The sequence below is a fragment of the Macrotis lagotis genome, chromosome 2, assembly GCF_037893015.1.
Source record: "Macrotis lagotis isolate mMagLag1 chromosome 2, bilby.v1.9.chrom.fasta, whole genome shotgun sequence".
NCBI classification, from domain to species: domain Eukaryota; kingdom Metazoa; phylum Chordata; class Mammalia; order Peramelemorphia; family Peramelidae; genus Macrotis; species Macrotis lagotis.
In genome coordinates, this window is record NC_133659.1 from 91,072,574 (window position 1) to 91,090,789 (window position 18,216).

The window sequence follows — 18,216 nt, forward strand, 5'->3', positions numbered from 1 at the left end:
TTAAGTCAATAGCAAAGTGGATTAAAACCCAGAATCTTACAATATGCTGCTTATAAGAAACTCATTTGAAACAGAGAGATACAGAGATGGAGTAAAGGTAAAAGACTGGAGCAAAATATGTTTTGCTTCAGCTGACATGTAAAAAGCAGGGGTAGCAATCCTTATCTCAGACAAACCAGCTGCAAAAATAGCATTAAAAGAGATAAGGAAGCAAACTATATCTGCCTAAAAGGTACCATAGAAGATGAAGTAATTTCAATACTAAGTATGTATGCACCCAATGCTATAGCATACAAATTCTTAGAGGAAAAGTTGAAGGAGCTACAGGAAGACATAGACAGCAAAACTCTTCTATTTGGAGACCTTAAACTTCTGCTCTCAGATTTAGACAAATCTAGAAAAATTTAGACAAATAAACAAGAAGGAAGTTAAGGAAGTAAATAGATTGTTAGAAAACCTAGATATGATTGATTTATGGGGGAAACTGAATACGGATAGAAAGGAATATACTTTTATTATGAAGTACATGGCACTTACACAAAAACTGACCATGTACTAGGGCATAAAAATCTAATGATCAATGGCAGAAAGGCAGAAATAGTGAATACATCTTTCTCAGATCATAATGTAGTAAAAATCATATGCAATATTGGGTCAGGGAGATATAGACAAAAACTAATTGGAAACGAAACAACCTCATTTTATTTTATTTTTTAAATTATTTAAATTTATTTTTTTTATTTTAGAACAATTTTATTGATTTTGAATTTTACAATTTCCCCCCTAATCTTGCTTCCATCCTGTCAGCCCCCACGGGTCAAGCCCCATGGTTCCCATGGTATGCATTGATCTACATTGAATGTGATGAGAGAGAAAACATATCTTTAATGGAGAAACATAAAAGATATCAATATTTAATAATAAGTTAACATTTTTTTAAAATTAAAGATAATGGTCTTTGTTAAACTGCACATCCCTTTCATTTAGATTATCAAATTTATTATCATAGAGTTGGGCAAAATAATTCCTAATAATTAATTTAATTTACTCCTCCTTGGTGGTGAGTTTGCCTTTTTCATTTATGATAGTAGCAATTTGTTTCTCTTCTTTCCTTTTTTTAATGAAATTGATTAGAGGTTTATCAACTTTATTGGTTGTTTCATAAAACCAACTCTTGGTTTTATTTATTAGTTCAATAGTTTTCTTGCTTTCAATTTTATTAATTTCTCCTTTAATATTTATTATTTCTAATTTGGTACTTAATTGGGGGATTTTAATTTGGTCTTCCTCTAATTTTTACATGCATATTTAGTTCATTGATTTTCTCTTTCTTTAATTTATTCATATAAGCTTTTAAAGATATAATATATCCCCTAACAGCCAAACTGAGAGTAACTCAAAGGTTTTGGTATGTTGTTTCATTATTGTCCTTATATAGGATGAAATAATTAACTCTTTCTATAATTTGTTGTTTGATCCACTCATTCTTTAAAATGAAGCTATTTGCTTTCCAATTAGCTTTCAGTTTATATCTCCCTGGTCCAGTATTGCATCTCATTTTTAATGCATTATGATCTGAGGAGCATGTATTAACTATTTCTGCCTTTCTATAATTGATCATTAGATTTTTATGCCCTAGTATATGCTCTAAATCACTATATATTAGAGAAATGCAAATTGAAGTATCTCTGAGGTACTGTCTCATACCTCTCAGACTGGCCAATATGACCAGAAAAGACAATCATCAATTTTGGAAGGAATGTGGGAAGCCTGGAACACTAATACGTTGTTAATGGAACTGTGAACTCATCCAACCCTTCTGGAGTGCAATTTGGAATTACACCCATAAGGCAATAAAAACGTGCATACCCTTTGGTCCAGAATTACATCTACTGGGTCTATACACTGAAGAGATTATGGAAAAGGGTAAAAATGTCACTTGTACAAAAATATTCATAGCAGCTCTGTTTGTGGTAGCAAAGAATTGGAAATTAAGTGAATGTCCTTCAATTGGGGAATAGCTTAATGAACTTTGATATATTTTCATCATGGAACACCATGGTTCTATTAGAACCCAGGACAGATGCGAATTCAGGGAAGCCTGGGGGGATTTACATGAACTGATGCTGAGTGAAATGAGCAGAACTAGAAGAACATTGTGCACCCTAACAACAACATGGGGGTCATGATCAACCTTAGTGGGCTTGCTAATTTCATCAGTGCAACAATCATGCATAATTTTAGGCTGTGATGGAGAATAACATCTATATACAGAGAAAGAATTGTGTAGTTTGAACAAAGACTAAAGATTATTACATTTAATTTAAAAAAATTATCTTATTATGTAATTTTGCTATCTCTTATACTTTATTTTTCTTCCTTACAGATATGATTCTCTCTCAACACATTCAACTTGGATCAATGTATAACATGGAAACAATGCAAAGAGTAACAGACTACCTTCTGTGGGGGTTGGGGGGAAGGAAGCAGGGTTAGGGAATGTGTCATGAAAAACATTATTAGAAAATATTGTAAAAGTAAACATATCACCCACACACAAAAGAGAGAATCTTAAAGAAAAATAAAGTAAAAAGATAAAAAGCATGCTTTAGTTTCATACCACCAGTTTTGTCTTTTGGATGGATACATTCTTTGCCATATGATCTTCAGAGTTATTTTGGGATTCAGCATTGTTGAGAAAAGGTAAGTCCTTCACAGATGACCATCCTACAATATTCCTATTACTTTATATAAGGCATATTTCCAATTGCATCTGCTCATATGAGCATCCTGTTCACCATTTCCCATACAGGACAGCATTTCATTGCAATCACATACAACAAATTTTTGTCATTCCCCAACTGATGGGCATCCTCTAAATATTTAGCTCCCCATTACCAGAAAATGATTGTTATAAATTCCCCTATACATATAGATTCTTTTTCTTCACATATTTTATCTCTTCTGGAAAATAATTGTAGCAGTGGTCCAAAGGAAAACCACAGTTTTATAGCCCTTTGGGGAATGTTCCAAATTGTTCTATAGAATTTTAAATCATTTCACAAATCCTCCAACAGTCCATCAATGTCTTAATTTCCCTACATTCCTTCCAACAGTTGTCATTTTCTCCTATTCTATTAGCCAATCCAATAGGTATAAAGTAATACCTCAGAATTTCTCCAAACCACATTTCCACTATCAATAATGTGGTAAGAAATCAAAAATATTTAGATTGAATTAATAATCTCATCTGTAAACTGTTCACATTTCTTGATGATTTTTAAACTGGAAAATGGCTTCCAGTTTTTTTTTTTACTCAGTTCCCTATCTTTGAGAGATGAGGTCTTTATCAGAGAAATTTGTTCCATTATTTTTTCTCACAGTTGGTATTGCTAACTTTATTTCCCTACAATTAATTTTCTCACCTCCATTTATTGTATTCTTTCTCTTCTTTCATCCTGTTCCTTCTTAAGAATGTATTGCATCTGACTCCCCCCTTCCCATGATCTTCCTTCTCCTCTATAACATACACATATCCCTTACTCCCCCAACTCTCTCAGTCCCCTTTCTTTCATCCTTTTTTCTCATTTTTATCTCTAGGGTAAGATATATTTCTATACGTAATTGACTGTATATGTTATTTCCTCTCTGAACCATTTCCAGTGAGATTAAGGTTCATTCATTCCTCTCACTTCCTCCTCTTCCATTCACTACAAACATTTTTCTTGTCTCTTTCACATGAAATAACTAACCCCACTCTATCTCTCCTTTCCCTCTCTCCCAATAAAATTCTCTCTCATCCATTAGCTCTATCTTTTTAATAATATTATCATTTCAAATTTAACTCCCATCCATGCCTTGTCTAAATATATTCCTTCTAACTTCCCTAATAAATGAAAAAGTTCACATTAATTATCAGTGTCATCTTCCCATACAGGGATATAAGCATTATAATATCCTTAAGTTCATTATGATTTGTGTTTCTGATTACCTTTTTTAATGCTTCATTTTAGTCTTGTATTTGAAGATCAAATTTTCTGCTCCTTTCTGGTTACTTCGTGAGGAAAGTTTGGAAGTCATCTGTTTTATTGAATGTCCATTTTTTTTTTCCTGAGAGAGGATGTTCAGTTTTTCTGGGTAGTTGATTCTTGGTTGTAATCCAAACTCTTTTATCTTCCAGAATAGCATATTGCATGTCCCATGATTCCTACATGTAGCAGCTGCTAAATCTTGTGTTATTCTGACTGTGGCTCCATGGTATTTGAATTATTTCTCTCTGGCTTCTTGAAATATGTTCTCCTTGACTTGGGAATTCTGAAATTTGACTGTGATATTCCTGGCAGTTTTCATTTTGAGATTTTTTTTAGGTTTTTGCAAGGCAAATGGGGTTAAGTGGCTTGCCCAAGGCCACACATCTAGGTAATTATTAAATTTCTGAGACCGCCTTTGAACCCAGGTACCCCTGACTCCAGGGCCAGTGCTTTATCCACTGCACCACCTAGCCACCCTCATTTTGAGATTTCTTTCAGGAGGTGATTAGTGAATTCTTTCAATTTCTATTTCAACCTCTGTTTCAAGTATATCAATACAGTTTTCATGGACAATTTCTTAAAAAGTGATGTTCAGACTGTTTTTTTGGTTATGGTGTTCAAGTAGCCCAGTCATTTAAAATTATCTCTCCTGGAGCTGTTTCCCAGGTCAGTTGTTTTTTTCACTGAGATATTTCATATTTTCTTCTAGCTTTTTTATTATTTTGATTTTGTTTTAATTGCTTCTTGAATTCTCACAAAATCATCAGCTCCCTTAGTTCCATTCTACATTTTAAAGAATTATTTTCTCAGAAAACTTTTGTATCTCCTTTTCCATTTGGTCAATTCTCCATTTTAAGACATTCTTCTCCTCATTGGCCTGCTTTTTCCATTTGACACAAACTGGTTTTTAAGATATTATTTTCTTCAGTATTTTTTTATTCTCCTTTCCCACGATGCTGATTGGTTTTCATGATTTTCCCACAACACTCTCATTTCTCTTCTTAATTTTTCCTCTACCTCCCTTGATGTTTGAAATCTTTTTTGAGCTCTTCTATAACCTGAGATCGATTCATATTTTTCTTGGAGGATTTGAATGCAGAAACTTTGACTTTGTTAACTTCTTCTGAATTTGTATTTTGATCTTCCTTAAGACCAAACTAACTGTCTATGGTTGAATTTTCTTCTTCTATTGTTTGCTCATTTCCCCAGCCTATAATTATTTAATAATATGTGGCTCTGCTTCCAGGGTGGAAGACACATTTCCCCATGTTTTTCCACTCTTTTTAGAGGAAACCCCCCTCAGAGACCTACAAGTTCTCAATTCCACCCAGGTCTTTTGAAAGGTTATGACTGTTCTCCTGACCTGTACTCTGCTCTGAGTATGATCAAAAGCACTCCTTTCTGCCCTACATTATTTCTTAAGAGGGTCCCTACTCTGTTGCAGGCAGTAAGCTCTGTGATGCTTCTACTCCTTTCTCTGAGACTGGGATCCTAGTGTGCAACCTGGATCTAAATATAGGAGAAACAACAAAGTCCTGCCACAGGGAGAGCAGAGATCTATGCAATATTCCCTGACAGTCTTACTGTCTGTGGGCAGATGGTTTTGGAAACAGCTGAGGAATGTTTTCCCAGTCCTGCTACTGGTCCCCTGGGCCTAGGACTGGGTTGAAGCTTGTCTCAGACTGGGTTGCCTTCTCACTCTAGAGGAGCAGAATTTTCTGATGACTCTTCCTAATTATCCTTGCCAGTCCCAGGGGTCTCAAGGTCTGGAAACCCCCATTTCCACAGATCCAGGTGGCCCTGGTTAGTTCTTGGATTACAGGAGTTGGTTCACTCTGATGAGGGCCAGGCTACACTGCAAGCCCTTTCAATCCCAATATAACAGACCCTTCTCACAGATCTTCCAAGTTGTCTTGGACTGGAAAAATTGTTTCCTTTAGTCTTATTTTGTGGGTTTTACCATTCTAGAATTTGGTTATAGTCATTGTTTAAAGTAATTTGGAATGGTTTGGTGGGGGGAGCTCATGGTAGTACCTGACTTTACACTGCCATTCTTGGCTCCACCCCAGGAATAGTCTTATTGAGCTAATTACTATCCACAGAAAGAGAGGTAAAATATGTGCATATGCATCTATTTATGTGTGTGAATATATGTGTGTGTGTTTGGGTATGCATTTAGAAAGAGGAAACCATTTTCTTGACATGACAAAACTATGGTAAGAATACTTTATGATATATCTGGTGTCACCTACATGTCATCAACTATTATCAATTTGGGAAATATATAAACAATAATAGAGAAATTATTTAAGGAACTTCTTTATCAGTTTAATAGTACCATGATTTGTTAAACAAAACTTGAATAATTATGGTAAGATTTGTATATTGTTAAAACAGACTAGCAGATAACAAAAATATCCCCTCCAGTATACATTCCATGTTCTATTAAGTTTAAGGAAGCATTGACTTATTTGCTGCTATGTGATATCTTTTATTCAATTTGAATTTCTAGTACACTAAAATCACAAATACTCAGACAAACTATAATATTTCCCCCTTATATTTGTGCAATCGATTCCTTGCATCCAATTATAGGGATTTGCATTAATTCATATTAAATTTTGACTTTTTAAGGTTTTTTTTTCCTTCTTTTTCCAAGGCAGTGGGGTTAAGTACCCAAGGTCATACATCTAGGTAACAATCATGTGTCAGAGGTCAGATTTGAACGCAGGCCCTCCTGACTCCAGGGTCAGTGCTCTATCCACTGAGCCACTTAGCTGTCCTCAACTTGTTAGATTCTGCTTACCATCACAGCATTGCACCTTTTTTGGATCTTAATTTTATTTTCTAACATATATGCTATACCTCCTAGGTTTTTCTGTAGTTGAAGATATGATAAGCAAATAATTTATTAGAAATTATCTATGTCACTTATAAAGATATTTTTAAATACACATGCTGAAAAGAGAGCTCTGTTTCATTACACCAGAAATTGTCTTATATGTTGACATAAATCTGTTCTTAGCATTTGAATCAGCTTAAAAATCTCCTGAATGTATTATCATTTATTCTACATTTTTGTCTCTATCTTGTTCATAAAGGGAGTTTAAATTATATAATTTTGTATTATGAAGTCAAAACGTTGTTCTTATTTATATTCAGAAATTTTGAAAAATACTATGAAGTACATAACATGGATGGTAAAGGAGAATCAGGACAAGATTTGGATTCAGAACAAGGGCATCAAATTCACCTCTATCAGCTACCTTAGATAAGCAATAACTGCTTTATAAATCTGTTTCCCCCTTTAAATCTGTCAAAAAGACAAGGTTGGCCTAGTTGAACTTTAATTTCCTCTTTTAAAAAAATCTCAATAACTTCTAAACTTCCTCCAATCAAATGTCAGTAATCAGTAGGATTAAGCCCATCGAATGATATTCTTTTCAGTCCCTACTTCTACAGTCAGTATCACTACTGATATTATCTCTATCTGTAAAGGTAAAATCTAAAAAAAAATCTTTGACTATCTCTTTTAATTTTAGAATGGAAAAGCAGATTAGAAAGCAAGAGAGTCTTGGAAAGAAATCTCAAATAGAAATAGCTGATATGAGAAGTTATTGGTATATCAGGAACAGAAATCCTTATGTTGGAGCTACATAAAAATGTAGTGAAATCTAATATGAAATTGTTGTGAGTTTAAGGCAGCTAATATTTTCCTAATTGATTATCAAACACTTAGCAATGTTTATGAATTTCTAAAAACTAAATTCACATGCCCTTATATGCAGGTAACAATTGGCAATTTCTTCCTTTAGGAAAAATCTTTCCTGCTTTTTTACAAGTATTTAGCCCTATAGAGTTCCCTTTTCACTCCCTATTCATATTAGGGGCAAAGACTCACAGGACAGAGATCGATCACTCAGTCATTGACAGTTGAGGGAAAATATTTTCTTTATCTCTACTGCACAAAATTTCACTGAAGTGGAAGGAGTTTCTCCTTCCTATTGCTTCTAAAATATTGGTATATTATTGGTGGCAGAGCCACCAAGGCTGAGAGAAGCCAGGAAGTTGCCTGAGATTTCCCAGTTTCTCACAGAAGCAATGTGAAATCAAGCCTTAACAGAATTCTAGAGTATCAAAATCTGAAAAACAAAGCAATGAAATAATTTCCCAAGATAACTTAGAATGAGTTGGGGATAGGTCCATGATGATATCCATTATTCCAGCAGACGACTCTGAGCCACAGCACACATCAGCAACCAACATGCTGCTGGTTCAGAACAGTAGTGGCTCAGAAATTTAGTCATACAGTAAACCAGTTGTGACGCTTGCAACCCCAGGGCAGAAGCCGTAGCTCCAGAACTTGGGGCACAACAGACACATCTAAGCTAGTTCAATGTAGTATATTGGGTAAACTGCCAATCTAAGCCTCCAGTGCAGAAAGCCACTGACCAGATGTATGCCACTTAGCATAAGAAATGTGGGACACTGAGCCCTATAACTCAGAAGCAGAGCTCAAATTTACAAATGTAGCAAAAATCCAAAAAAAGTGGCCTGATCATAGAAAGTTTCTATGGTGACAGGGAAGATAAAAACACAAACTCAGAAGAGGACAAAAATGCCAAATGCCTCAAAACAGTAATATGAATTGGTCTCCTTACCAAAAAGTCCTCTTAACAGAGCTCCAAAAGGACTTTAAACATTAAGTAAGAGCAGTAGAAGAAAATTTGAGAAAAGAAATGAAAGCTATGCAATAGCATTATTAAATAGAGTCAATAGTTTGGAATAGGAATCACAAAAATTGACTGAAGAAAATAACTCCTTAAATAATATAATTGGCTAAATTGATAAAAAAAAATCCTCTGAAGAAAACATCTCCTTTCAAAGCAGAGTTGCTAAATGGGAAAAAAAGAGACAGAAACTAATTGAAAACAATAATTCCTTAAAAACTAGAATTGGGCAAATGGAAGTTAATAACTCTATGAGATAAAAAAAAAACATTCAAAGAAAATCAAAAGAAAGAAAAAATGAAGGAAATGTAAAATATTTTATTGAAAAAAAGTTCCCTGGAAAAATAGACCCATGCTTATATAAATATAGAATGTATAGTATCAGCATATATATTTTCTATATTATATTATTTAATTATATTAATTATATTATAGCATTATATTATATCATTATAGTAATTAGCTGTAGTTAAAATAAAAAAAAAACAGTTGTAGCAATCCTGATCTCAGAAAAGCAATTGGAAAAAAGATCTATTTTTTAAAAGGATAAGGAAGGAAACTACATCTTGTGAAAAAGTACTATAGACAATGATATAATATTAAGAATAAACATATATGCACCAAGTGACATAACATCCAGATTTCTAGAAGGGAAGTGAGTTGTAGGAAGAAATAGTAAGCAAAACTATGCAAATGGGAGACCGCCACCTTCCTCTCTCAGAATTACATAAATCTAACTATAAAATAAATAAGAAAAAAAAAATTAAGGAAGTGAATAGAATCATATGATTATCTCAGCAGCTTAAGGAAAAGTTTTTGACAAAATTCAGCACCTATTCACAGCAAAACACTAGTAAGTACAGGAATAAATGGAATTAGCTCTAAAATTAGATGAGGGACAATTTGAATAGTATTGTATTTTGGATGAAGTTGGAAACTCATCCAAACTTTCTAGAGAACAATTTGGCATTATGTCCTAAGGGCATTCAATACCACAACTAAGTATGAATTCCTAAAAAACATTTTTTAAAAGAATTACTTCTGGGGTGGCTAGGTGTCATAGTGGGTAAAGCACCGGGCTTGGAATCAGGAGTACCTGGGTTCAAATCCGATCTCAGACACTTAATAATTACCTAGTTGTGTGGTCTTGGGCAAGCCACTTAACCCCATTTGCCTTGAAAAAACCTAAAAAAAAGAAAACAGAATTACTTCTATAAAAATATTTATAGCAGGTTGTTTTGTGGTGGTAAAAAACTGAAAATTTAGGGAATGTCTAGTGACTGGGAAATGACTGAAGAAGTTATGCTATATAAAGGTTATGAAATTCTATTGAATTATTAAAAATGATAATTAGGATAATTTCAGAGAAAAAAAACCTAGAAAGACTTACAAGACCTGCTATTGAGTGAAGTTAGAAGAATCAGTACAATATTCTACACAGTAATTGTAATTTTATATAATGAACAAGTGTGATTAAATTACTATTTACAAAGCAGCGATCCAGGACAATTCCAAAAGATTCCTAATGTTAAATAACATTTACATCTAGAGAAAGAACTATGGAATCTGAATGCAGATCAAATCATATTATTTTCACAAATTTTTAGTTTTTTGTGGATTTTGGATTTTGTTCTCTTCCTTCTTTCACAAAATAAGTAATGTGGAAATATGTGATGATTATAAATGCATAGCATATATCATATTTCTTACTATCTTGAAGAGTGGGAAGAATAAAAGAGAGGGAAGGAGAAAAAATTTGAAACTCAAAATAATTAATGTTGAAAAATATCTTTACATGCAATTGGAAAAAAAATGTAATTTATTTTTTAAAAAAGAATTAGAGGGGTGGCTGGGTGGAGCAGTGGATAGAGCACTGGCCCTGGAGTCAAGAGTACCTGGGTTCAGATCCAGGCTCAGACACTTAATAATTACCTAGCTGTGTGGCCTTGGGCAAGCCACTTAACCCTGTTTGCCTTGCAAAAACAAACAAAGGAACAAAGAACAAAAAAGAATTAGAATATCCCTACTGATAAATCTGAATAATTTCCAGTGTTGTTCCAGAGTTAATCTGTAACTAATGCAGGTTTCTTTTGACTTTATTTAATTTGATGTCACTCACAAATAAATATTTTGTGTTGGAAATTCAGATTATAATGCATCTATTGTTAATAATCATTGATTAAGCTACCACCATCAGTCAGATCTTGCAGCCAGGGATAAAAATGACTCCCATAAAGAAGCTTTTATTTTAATCATTCTAATTTAATTGACTATGCCAAAAAACATTATCTGACACAAAATTTAATTCACTTATTAAAGTGAAAGTAACATTTCCTCTGAGATTATAGGTTTGGGTTCAAGTATTATTTCTGAGGATACTTACTACTTATTTGATAATCACTAGTCTCACTGGATCTCAGTTTCCTCAATTTTAAATGGAGTTAGAAAACTAGAGTCTTATAGAACTAATAAGTGGAAAAGTCAGAACTTCAGTCTATTTTCTCCTGATGTCGATTCAAGACCATCATCCACCATATCTTGTGTTGCCTTACCACAATTTTATAATATAATATAAAATTCACATTTTTTTCAAATCTTTGGGGGGTAAGTCAGTAAATGTGTTGTGTGTGTGTTATTAATTTTAAAATCCATTTTATGATTAAACAATTTATGGTTCAGGGATATTTAATAATATACCTGGTGCTGCATAGATAACAAATTATGAATTGCAATATATGAGTAGCCAACAAACTTAATAACTATGTTTGTATAAGTAAGTTATTTTATTTCTCTAAGGTAACTTTCCTCAGTTTCTTAAAATAATAGATTAATATCTCAAAACATTATTTTCTGGATGTTACCAAACATTTTATTTACACTAAATATTTCTCAGAAATGAACATCTACAATGTATACCATGGAAACAGTGTAAAGACACAAGGAATGCATTCTTTGGGGGTTGGGGGGAGGGAAGTAAGATTAGGAGGAAAAATTGTAAAACTCAAAAAAAATAAGATCTTTCTAAAGGAAAAAAAAGAAATAAAGATCTATCATTTTACTACTTATATTCTTCCAACAGTATCATATGACTTACCATTTTCACTCCCCATGAAATTCAGTTTCCAAGCTAAAATCATAGATCAACATTCTTGTTAACTCTTCAAGATATTTACTTTTTCCTTTTTACAATGAAGCATCCCTTTTATTTCTTTTTTTGTCTTCTTTACATTACATTCCTTGCTGATTTGACCTTTTAAAAAATCAGTTTTCCCAAAGAACCCATAGTATGAAGAGCTGAGACTCAATTCCCTTTACCTTCTCTTCTGGTAAAGAGACCACTCTGCCCCATTTTGCCTGGAAAACATTCAGTTAACTGAAACACTTAAAATTTATTGAACATCCACTGAAATTTTTCAACTAAAATTTACCTGTACTGGATTCTGACTTAGATTTTTCAGTCACTAACAGTGAAACTGAATGTAGGCAATTAAAACTTCCTCTATTAGAACTTTGACAATGTGTTCTATTTTAGAAAATCTTAGCTACTTAATCATTACAGTGTCCTTTACTTTGCAAATTCTTTCCCTTTCAAGTTGTTTCCTTATCCATTTTTATTTTGCCTTCTCCTAACAAGGACCTTATCTTTACCTCCACTTAGTAGGAATTAGAGTTGGGAGGGATTATATAGGTTATCTCCTCTAACCCTTTAATATTACAGTTAAAGAAACTGAAGTCTGGGAGCTTAAAGGACTTGATCACAAGATATAATGATATAAGATCACAGATATAATGACATCAGAGATAGTATTTGAATCACATCCAGGATTCTTTCTGTTCTACTACTCTATCTCTCAAGACAATTTATTCTCAATATTTTTTTTAAGATTGAAGTCCAAATTCATCTCTTTCTTTTCAGAATTTTCTTTAATTTCTAATAATTCCGTTGCTTATTCTTTAGGTTCTTCAAAATTTATCCTCTATATCTGGTTGATTTTTAATCCCAACCCATCCAAAGAGCTTTTACAATTTTCTTTCCTTATTCCCTTTGGGACTCTTTCATCCCTTTCTTTCTGCTCCATTTTATTTCAGAAATTGGAGTTTGAAGAAAAATATGGCTGATGAAATTAGAATTAAGAATTTTTCTTTGTACACCCTAACAGGAACATAGGAGTGAGGATAAACCTTGATAGACTTGCTCATTCCATCAATGCAAAAACCAGGGACAATTTTGGACTATATGCAATGGAGAATACCATCTGTACCCAGAGAAAGAATTGTGGAGTGTGAAGAAAGACCAAAGACTATTACCTTCAATTTAGAGAAAAAACTGTTATCTTATTATGTAATTTTTCCATCTCTTATACTTTATTTTTCTTACTTAAGGATATGATTTCTCTCTCATCACATTCAACTGAGATCAATTTATACCATTGTAACAATGTAAAGATTAACAGAATGCCTTCTGTGGGGGGGTTGGGTAGGGAAGCAAGAATGAGGGAAAATTGTAAAACTCAAAATAAATAAAATTTTTCTATAAAAAAGAATTTTTCTTCTAAGACCAAAAGCTTTTGTATATTTGAAACCATTGTGTCTTTCCTTATGGCTTCCTATTTCCTTTTATAAATTTTACCTCCCATGAGTGTTGTTATCCTTTTATATCCATGACAATTAGAATTCTAGAGTGAAGGTGATATATGTATATCAATGTAACAAAATATTAGGTAGCATAAAATAATTAGTCAAAAAGGGAAAATATCAAAAAAGAGTGAAAAATGAAGATGATTAAAATAAGGCTTAAAAAAGACATAGAAAACTGAATAAATATATCCAAAACTGTTGAATATTCATGAATATTTATGAAATTCTTAACTCTTACAACTGGATTAGTTGAGAATTTAATCTTCCTCAAAGGTTTAACTCATATGATGACAGTAATGACAAATTACAATTCATGTTAGGGAAACAACTGTTCTTGGAAACAAATGTTCTCCATCTCCATCTTAATAATTGATACAATTTATGTTATCATCTTATCTTACATTTATTCCATAGAAATACTTAAATAGAATTCTAGTTCTTTTAATGAATATTTTAAAAATAGATATATTTTTGTCTTCAATAAAAATACTACAATAATCTAATATTTAAACAATATGGAAAATTCCCTCTACTAAATTTAATCATAATCTAGTTACAATTTAGTAAACAAGTATAGAATTTCTCCTTTCAAACAACGTATATGAAAGTTGTCATAGTGTTCCCCCCATTTCTTTACTCTTTTCATGTTACATAGCTAATGAAGATAATGCTTGGATCGAAGACTAATTATAATTTACCAATTTGGTAGAAAGACTCAGGGTTGAAATTTTCCTGTTTTACCACAGATCATTTGTGCTAAACTTTTAAAATATTTTTGAGCTTTTTTTTCCATATTTTTATAAGGATGGCAGAGAGAAGCCAGGAATATCCATAAACTCTTCTCAGCTCCCCTCAAAAATATTAGGCTTCTAAATGGATTCTGGAATGACAGAACCCACAAAAGTCATATTGGAGCATTTTCCAACTTAAGATCCTTGAAAGGACTGCTGGAATTGTCTGTTTCACAAAGGTTAAGGGGAACCTGTCCAGGGCAGAAAGGAGAACTCATTGCAGGGAGCTAAACCTAGCACAGGGATCCTAGATCAGTGCAGATGGAGTGCAGATGAAACCAACTGGAGGATCTCAGTCTCAGGAAAGCTCAACATCAGTGTCCCCCCTTCTCCTACCCTGGTCCTGATTCCACAGGCCATTAGCATGACAGTCCAACTGAGAGGACCCCAATACTAGAGCCAAAGGCAAATTGAAAGTCCTACAACTCTTGTGCAGTCACCATTGAAGAGCCCAGGCAAAGCAAGCTGCTGGCATTGGAAGACTCTGAAAGTCTATTAAGAGGCCCCTTACCCAACAAAAGAAACTTGGGATCTCCTCCGTGGCCAAGGAAAAGAATTCTAACTGAATAAGAGAAATAGAAAAGCCTCTTAGAGAGCTACTATGGAGATAAGAAAGGTAGGTCCTAAAAAATTCAGAAGAGGATGATAGAAGAAGTACTAAATGTGAAGCCCCAGAGGGAAATATGAATTGGTCTCAAATCCCCCCAAAAAAATCTCTTGGGAAGAGCTCAAGAAGGATTTGAAAAATGAAAAAAGAAAATTAAAAAATAAATGCAGGAAATATTCAACAGCTTGTAAAAGGAAGCACAAAAATTGACTGAAGAATAAAATTGCTTTAAAAGTACAATTGTCCAGAGGCTTCTAGGGTGGAATCAAGATGGCAGCATGAAGCTTGCATGGTCCCAGAGCTTTCCCTAAATAATATTAAATGAAGCCTTTAGACAGATATTAAACCTACAGATACCACCAAAAAACGAATATAAATCAAATTTCCAACTCTAGACATTTTGGAGGATCTTCACTGAATGTCTGCTTCTTTGGAGGAAAAGAGGAAATATGTTAATTATGAGGGTCTTATTTTCTATCAAGACAGAGAGAAGGAGAGTACCTAAAAGTTCTATATATAATTAAATCATGAAGTGATCTTAATTTGCTAGAAATTTTAACTAAGTAGGGTTGCAGTCTAATAGGGACAGAGGATAGAAATATACTTAAAAGGGTTGGACAAAAGGAAATGATCTTGCCTAAATCCAAACTTTAATTAACAAGAGTTATAATGCTATGTTGGGAGTTCAAAAGGTACAGAGGAGAGTGTACTGGATTCATTGGATGGGGGTGTTATAGGACTATCATTGGAATGCCATAGAGACAGAGTGAGATAATATACTTAGAAACACGGGGCACAAGAAGATCATGAAACAATATTGCTTTACTTAATGCTTTGTTTACAATTGGAGGGAGTATGTTGTGGGAAGGGAGGTATAAATAATTCATGAAAGGATTTAGTTTTACATTATGCTTTGACTCATGAGGATAGTATGTTCATGAAGGATACTTGAAAAGAAAGGGTGGCATAAATCAATTATAATTTAATGTGATTTATGACAGAGACAGAAGAGGGGAGTCTACTTAGTGACTATGAAGCAATGGGATATATGAATCAATCAATCAATCAGTCAGTCAATCAACTTTTAAGAATGGTACTGCATCAGGGCAGATAACAGTAGGTACAAAATAGGATTAAAATAAAAAAAGACATAGAAAGATTCAACTAGGAGAAGGTTATGTATTAGTGCATGAATAACACCAGGTGAAGATGCACACAGACCTATTACAATAGAAGGAAAGAAGAGAGGGCACACTGAGTAAATCCTACACACAAAAGAATTGACCCTTGGGCGGCTAGATGGCCCATTGGATAAAGCACTGGCCCTGGAGTCAGGAGTAACTGGGTTCAAATCCGGTCTCAGACACTTAATAATTACCTAGCTGTTTGGCCTTGGGCAATCCACTTAACCCCATTTGCCTTGCAAAAAAAAAAAAAAAAAACCGAACTAAAAAAAAAAGAATTGACCCAAAGAATGAGTAACCAACATTCCCAATTAGGTTTGAAATATATATTCTACCTTACAGGAAAGGAGAGGGGAAAGGGAAAGAAAGGTGAAGAGGGAAAGGGTGAAAGTGAGGATGAAGGTAAGAGTAAAAGTAAAGCTTAAAGTGAAAATATTAAAAAAAGTTACAGAGGAAAGGGAGCAAAACATTGTTGAGCAGGAAAAAGAAAAAAAGGAAAGAAAAGTATAAAGAGAAAAAGAGAGTGTGGAGAGAAATACAGTATTAGCAATCTTCACTGTAAAGATGAATGGGATGTATTCCCAAATGGAAACAAATATCAGAATTAATTAAAAACAAAATTCTCCATTATGTTGTTTGCAAGAAATATTTTTGAAAAAGAGAGAAACATTTAGGATAAAAGTAAAAGACTGGAGAAAAATATATTAGCTTCAGTGGAAGTCAAAAAATCAAGAGTCACAATTCTGATCTCAGACAAAACCAAATCAAAAAGCACATCTCAGTACAGCTTAAAAGGCACCATAGACAATAATATATCATTATTAAAAATATATGCCCTAATCAGTATAGTATAAAAATTCTTAGGGGAGAACCTGATTGAATTACAAGGAGACATAGACAGTAAAAACTCTATTAATGGGGGACCTCAACTTCCATCTCTCAGAATTAGGTAATCACAAAATAGATGAGAAGGATGTTAGGAAGGTGAATAATTTTTTTTTTAAATTTATATATGATAGATCTCTGGGGAAAAGAAAATGGGAATAGAAAAGAATACACTTTTTTTTCTGCAGTGCATTGCATCTCTACCAAAAATTGGTCATGTACTAGATAAAGAAAAAACCTTAATATCAAATGTAGAAATGAGGAAATATTAAGTGCATGCTTTTCAGATCATGATGTAATCAAAATTACATGTGATAAAGGGTCATGGAAAGATAAAGCAAAAATTAATGGGAACCTAAATGACTTAATTTGGAAGAATTAGTGGATCAAACAACAAATCATAGAAATAATCAACAATTTTATTAAATAAAATGACAACAATTAGAAATCATAGCAAAAATATATGAGATGCAGCCTAGGTAGTCTAGGGGAAATTTTGAATCTCTAAATGATTTATAAATAAAACAGAGAAAGAGGAGATCAGTGAATTGCCATAAAATTAAAAGAGCTAGAAAAATAACAAATTAAAGATCCTCAATTAAATAACAAAGTAGAAATTCTGAAAATCAAAGAAGAAATTAATAAAATTGAAAGTAACCAATTGATTTAATAAATAAAACTAAGGTTAACCTTTGGTCTAACTTGATTAAAAAGTATTGTCAAATTTTCCATACTAAAGTGAAAAATTTGAACTCAACATTAATGAGAAGGAAATTAAGGAGATCATTTCCCCAAAGGCATTCCAATAAATTTAACAACCTGAGTGAAATGGATGAATATTTAAATAAATATAAACTACTCAGATTAGCAGAAGAGGAAATAAAATATTTAAATTACTCCATTTCACAAAAATAATTGAAGAAACAATATTGAAACTCCCTAACTAAATGTCTCCAAGTCCACTTGGATTTCCAAGTGAATCCTACCGAACATCTAAGAAAACAATAATTCCTTTTCCAAATAAACCATTTAAAAATAGGGGAAGGAGTTCAGTCTATTTCTTTTTATGGCACCAATATGATGCTGATATCTAAACCAGGAAGAATCAAAACAGAAAAGATATATATATATATATACAAATAGTGATATTGATGCAAAAAAAAGCTTAAATACAATTTTTTCTAAGAACTCCAAAAAAGTTATTAGTAGGATAATACACCATGATCAGGTCAGATTTATACCAAGTAGGCAGCTATGATTCAATATTAGGAAAATAAAAAACATAATTGCACATAACAATAACAAAATGAGCAGAAATAATACAATTATCACAGTAGATGCAAAATCTTT